This window comes from Ailuropoda melanoleuca, chromosome 15 (assembly GCF_002007445.2).
Source record: "Ailuropoda melanoleuca isolate Jingjing chromosome 15, ASM200744v2, whole genome shotgun sequence".
Taxonomy (NCBI): Eukaryota; Metazoa; Chordata; class Mammalia; order Carnivora; family Ursidae; genus Ailuropoda; species Ailuropoda melanoleuca.
Window position 1 is genome coordinate 55,976,274 of NC_048232.1, and position 6,310 is coordinate 55,982,583.

Consider the following 6,310-nt stretch of genomic DNA (forward strand, 5'->3'; position numbering starts at 1 on the left):
TAGTAGTTCACTGAGGGAAGATACCTGGTCTGACTGCCAGCCCCACCCACCAATGTAAGATTCTCAGGAGACAACATAGGGAAAGCACCCTGAGGTTATTGCTACTACATCTGGGGCAAATGCCTGATCAGACTCCACTCAAGATCAAGGTGGCCCCAGACTAGTCCACTAACAACACAGGGAATGAACCTTGCCCATAATGGGCAAAGAAAGCCACTGTAGATGACTGGACTGAAGGCAAATGCAGCCCCAGGTACAACAGTAGGATGCCCACAACACACATAGGAGACACCCCTGAAGTTCTAGGTTCTGGTGAACATGAGACAGTGCACTGCAGGGCATGATAGGACCTCTTCTTCATAAGGTCCCTACTTTCAAGAGCAGGACATGTAGCTGACTTTCTTAACACATAGAAACAGACACACAGACAAATGAGGAAACAGGAATATGTCCCAAATGAAAGAACAGGACAAATTCACAGCAAAAGAACTAAATGAAATGGAAAGAAGTAATATGCCTGATAGAGAATTTAAAGTAACGGTCAAAAAGATACTCAGTGGAGCTGGGAAAAGAGTAGAGGACCTCAGTAAAACCCTCAAAAAAGGGATAGAAAAATATGAGAAAAAGAACCATTCACAGATGAAGAACTCAACTGAAATTAAAAATAACCACATTGGGGCACCTGGGTGGCTCAGCTGGTTAAGTATCCAACTCTTAGTTTTGGCTCAGGTCACGATCTCAGTGTTGTGAGACTGAGCCCCACACTTGGCTCTGAACTGGGCATGGAGCCTACTTAAGATTCTCTACCTCTTCCCTCCCTTCCCCTCCATGTTCTCTGTCTCTGTCTAAAAATATTATTCACACACACACACTCCAATGGAATAAACAGTAGACTAGAGGAATCAGAAGAATAGATTAATGACCTGGAGGACAGCAATCACGTTGCAAAGAGAAGAGAGAAAAAAATTAAAAATTGAAAATAGAGTAAGAGAACTCAGGAATGGTATCAAGCATAATAACATTTGCTATATAGGGATTCCAAAAAAAGAAGAGAGAAAAGGGGGCTGAAAATTTGAAGAAATAATAGCTAAAACTTCCTGAATTGATGAAGGAAACAAATCCAGATCCAGGAGGCAAAGAGAGCCCCCCAAAAAATTAACCCAAGGGGGTCCATACCAAGACACATAATAATTAAAATGGCAAAAAGTAGTGACAAAGAGAGAACTTAAAAAAAAAATCAAGAGAAGAGAAAACAGTTACATACAGGGGAACCCCATAAGGTTATCAGTTGATTTTTCAGCAGAAACTTTGAATATATAATGCCACTCCCTACTGACCTGCAAAGTGCTGAGGGAAAAATCTACAGTCAAGAATACTCTATTCAGCAAGGCACTCATTCCAAATAGGAGAGATAAAGAGTTTCCCAGATACACAAAAGTTAAAGGAATTCACGACCACTAAACCAGCCCTACAAGAAATGTTAAAGGGAACTCTGAGTGGAAAGAAAAGACCATAAGTAAGAAAAGTAGGAAGCACTAAAGCAATGAAATTAAGTATATTTATAAAAATCAGTTCAGGGATTCACAAAATAAAAGATGTAAAGTATGACACCATATACCTAAAATGCAGTGAGGGAATTAAAAATAAAAAGATTCAAACTGAAGCAACCATCAACTTAACACAGCCTTCTATTTGCATAAGATATTATATATAGACCTAACAGTAACCACGAATCAAAAACCAGTAAGAGATATGCAAAAACTAAAGAGAAAGGAATCTAAGTATATCATAAAAGCCAGCAAACTATAGGAGAAGAGAACAAGAAAAGAAACAAGAACTATGAAAAAAGCATACAAGTAACAAAATGGCAATAAGTAACTACCTATCAATAATTACTTTGAATGTAGGGGGCGTGCTCAGGTAACCTGTACCCTACGTAGTCGCCGGTTACCGATCGGACTAAGTTCCAGTGGTGATTTGCAAGTCAAAATAAAATGTCCCCAGAAGTGGCCTTGAACCGAATTTCTCCAATGCTCTCCCCATTCATATCTAGTGTGGTCCGCAATGGAAAAGTGGGACTGGATGCTACGAACTGTTTGAGGATAACTGACTTGAAGTCTGGCTGCACATCATTGCCTCCTGGACCCAACTGTGACTGATTTAAACTGCACATACCATATGCTGGAGAGACATTAAAATGGGATATCATTTTCAATGCCCAATACCCAGAGCTGCCCCCTGATTTCATCTTTGGAGAAGATGCTGAATTCCTGCCAGATCCCTCGGCTCTGCATAACCTTGCATCCTGGAATCCTTCAAATCCTGAATGTCTGTTACTTGTGGTGAAGGAACTCGTGCAGCAATATCACCAGTTCCAGTGCAGCTGTCTCCGGGAGAGCTCCCACCTCATGTTTGAATACCAGACATTACTGGAAGAGCCACAGTATGGAGAGAAAATGGAAATTTATGCGGGGAAGAAAAACAACTGGACTGGTGAATTTTCACCTAGTTTCCTTTTGAAGTTGTCAGTGGATTTCAGCAATATTCCCACATATCTTCTCAAGGATGTAAATGAAGACCCTGGAGAAGATGTGGCCCTCCTTTCTGTCAGTTTTGAGGACACGGAAGCCACTTAGGTGTAATCCCAAGCTGTACTTGTCACCCCGAATTGAACATGCACTTGGAGGCTTCTCAGCTCTTCATATCTCAGCTTTTCCAGGAGGAGGGTGTCTCATTGATTATATGCCTCAAGTATGCCACCTACTCACCAACAAGGTGCAGTATGTGATTCAAGGGTACCACAAAAGAAGCAGTATATTGCTGCTTTCCTCAGTCACTTCGGCACAGGCGTCATGGAGTATGATGCAGAAGGCTTTACAAAACTCACTCTGCTGCTGATGTGGAAAGATTTCTGTTCTCTTGTGCACATCGACCTGCCCCTGTTTTTCCCTCGAGACCAGCCAACTCTCACATTCCAGTCCGTCTATCATTACCCTGATACCAAGACCAGATCAAGACATTACAAAAAAAAAAAAAAAAAGAGGAAGAAGTTATAGGCCAATACCTGTGATGAACATAGATATAAAAGTTCTCAACAAAATACTAGCAAACTGAATTCAACAATACATTTAAAAAATCATTCACCACAACCAAGTGGGATTTATTCCTGGGATGCAAATGTGGTTCAGTATTCACAAATCAATAAATGTGATATATCACATCAACAAGAGAAAGGATAAAAACCAGAGGATCATTTCAATAGAAGTAGAAAAAGCATTTGACAAAATATATTATCTATTCATGATAAAAACCCTCACCACAATAGGCTCAGCTGAAACATACCACTTTGTAAAGAAAGCTGCATGTGAAGAGCCCAGAGGTAACATACTCATTGGTGAAAAACTGAGAGCTTTTCCCCTAAGATTGGGAATAAGAAGAATGTACACTCTCACCACTTTTATTCAATACAGTATTGGAAGACCTAGTCACAGCAGTCAGAAAAGAAACAAAAATAAAAGGCCTCCAAATTGGTGTGGAAGAAGTAAAACTTTCACTCTCTGCAGATGCCATGATACTATATACAGAAAACCCTAAAGACTCCACCAAAAAAACTATGAGAACTGATAAATGAATTCAGTACACTCACAGGATACAAAATCAATATGCAGAAATCTATTACATTTCTATATACTAATTATGAAGTAACAGAAAAGTAAGTTAATGGTCCCATTAACTATACTGGAATTAAAATAACAAAACAAAGGCAGAAAATAATCCCATTTACAATTCCACAAAAATAAATACATAGGAATACTCTTAACCAAAGAGATGAAAGACCTGTACTCTGAAAACTATAAAACATTGATAGAAGAGATTAAATATGTCACAAATAAATGGAAAGATATTTCACACTTATGGATTGGGAAAACAAATATTGTTAAAGTACTACCCAAGGCAATCTATGGATTTATTGTAATCCCTCTCAAAATACCAAAAGCATTTTTTACAGAACCAGAGAAAATAATCCTGAAATTTGTGTGGATGGAACTACAAAAGACCTCAAATAGCCAAATGAACCTTGAAAAAGAATAAAATTGGAGGTATCACAATCCCAGCTTCCAAGACATCCTACAAAGCTATAGTAACCAAAACAGAATGGTACTGGCACCAAAAAAGTGACACATAAATCAATGAAACAGAAGAGAGAGCCCCAAAATAAACCCACAATATAGTCAATCTTCAAAAAGGAGGCAAGAATATGCAATGGGTAAAATAGTCTTTTCAAGAAATGGTGCTGAGAAAACTGGACAGTTCCATGCAAAAGTAAAAAACTGGACTACTATTACACCACATAAAAACATAAACTCAAAATGGATGAACGACCTAAATGTGAAACCTGAAACTCTACAAATACCATAGGAGAGCACAGCAGTAGTTTCTTGACATCATCTGTAGCACATTTTTTTCTAGATAGGTCTCCTTTGGCCAGGGAAATAAAAGCAAAAATAAACTATTGGAACTACACCAAAATAAGAAGCTTTTGCACAGCAACAGAAACAATCAACAAAAGGACAACCTACTGAATGGGAGTTGTTTGCAAATGATTTATCCAACAAGGTGATAACATTCAGAATATATAAAGGAATTATAGAATTCAACATAAAAAAAGATCCAATTAAAAACGGGCAGAAGACATGAACAGGTATTTCTCCAAAGAAGACATACAGGTGAAAAGATCTTCAGCAACACTAATCATTAAGGAAATGCAAATCAAAATAAAAAACTTAATACACTCATGTCTTCACCCAAATAGAGGTAAAATATAATCAGCAATGCAGAATTCCTCTTATGCCCCATCACTAAACCTTATTTCCTTCTGAAGTCACTAGTCCACCTTCTAAAAACATGAATCAATTTTAAAATTTTAATTCTGGCATAGATAACAAACATTGTCATATTAGTTTGCAGTGTATGATATAGTGACTCAACAATCCTATACATTACTCAGTGCTCATGATGATAAATGTATTCTTAATCTCCTTCACCTATTTCATTCATCCCTACCCCCTACTGCTCTGGCAACCATCCGTTCTCTGTATTTAACAGCCTGGGTTTTTCTGTCCTTTTTTTCATTGTTCATTTGTTTTATATTTTGAATTCCATATATGAGTGAAATCATACGGTATTTGTCTTTTATTATCTTATATCACTTAGCATTACACTCTCTAGATCCACCCATTTTGTTGAAAATGGCTAGATTTCATTCTCTTTTGTGGCTGTTACTCCGTTGTATATATATGTCATCTCTTCTTTATCCATTCACCTACCAACAAGCACTTGGACTACTTCCATATCTTGGCCATTGTAAATAATGCAGCAATAAACATAGGGGTTCTTATATCTTTTTGAATTGATGATTTCACTTTCCCAGTATGCTTTTACTAAATACCCAGTAATAGAATTACTGGATTGTATGGTAACTCTATTTTTAACTTTTTGAAGAACCGCCATATTGTTTTCCACAGTGGCTGCATCAGTTTGTATTCCCAACAACAGTGCATGAGGGTTCCTTTTTCTCCACATCCTTGCCAACACTTGTTTCTTGTAGTTTGTTTGTTTGTTTTTATTTTTTTTAAGTATATTATGTTAGTTATCATACAGTACATCCCTGGATTCCGATGCAAAGTTTGATGCTTCATGTTTCTTGTAGTTTTGATTTTAGCATTCTGACTGGTGTCTATAGATTGATGGACACAAAACCCCACAGCATTTGATAGAAAAGAGAATGTAAATTTAGGAAGTAGAAATATTAATTATAGTTAGTTTTTTCAAAATGTTTTACCATGAAAGGGGAAGATTTAAAAAATAGAGGTCAAGAAAGTTCTACAGCATGTTCATAAGCAGGTGAGAATACACAATGGAGGAAAAATCCATAAAGCAAGGAAAGAGCCCAGTTATAGGGACAATAGAATGTGAGAGAAGGGAAGCAGAGCCTTAGCGAATAGTACTTCCATGGCAGCAGATGGGTAGGCAAGGAGTTTCAGCACAGATGCTGGTATGATAGATTTAGTACAACGAAGACCGGAAGTTTATATGTTTGCTTTGCCAGTGATTTAAGAGAATAAATGAAGTAATGAGAGTAAAAGAAATATCAGGAGAGAAGAGAGAGTTTGATATAGTCACCTTGGAAAGAGGAGAAGGGACAGTAGCAGTGATGCTCCATAGTATGGTTTTCTTTACCATTACTGTGTAAATTCAAACAATGTTAGGTAATTTTTAGAGATTTAAAAAGACACTGTCCTTGTTTATA

The 6,310-nt window shown here is 37.5% G+C and overlaps 1 pseudogene; it reads left to right on the forward strand.

Moving 5' to 3' along the window:
- Positions 1 to 1,963: 1,963 nt before the first annotated feature.
- LOC100469965 lies at positions 1,964 to 3,056 on the forward strand (annotated as a pseudogene).
- Positions 3,057 to 6,310: the final 3,254 nt, after the last annotated feature.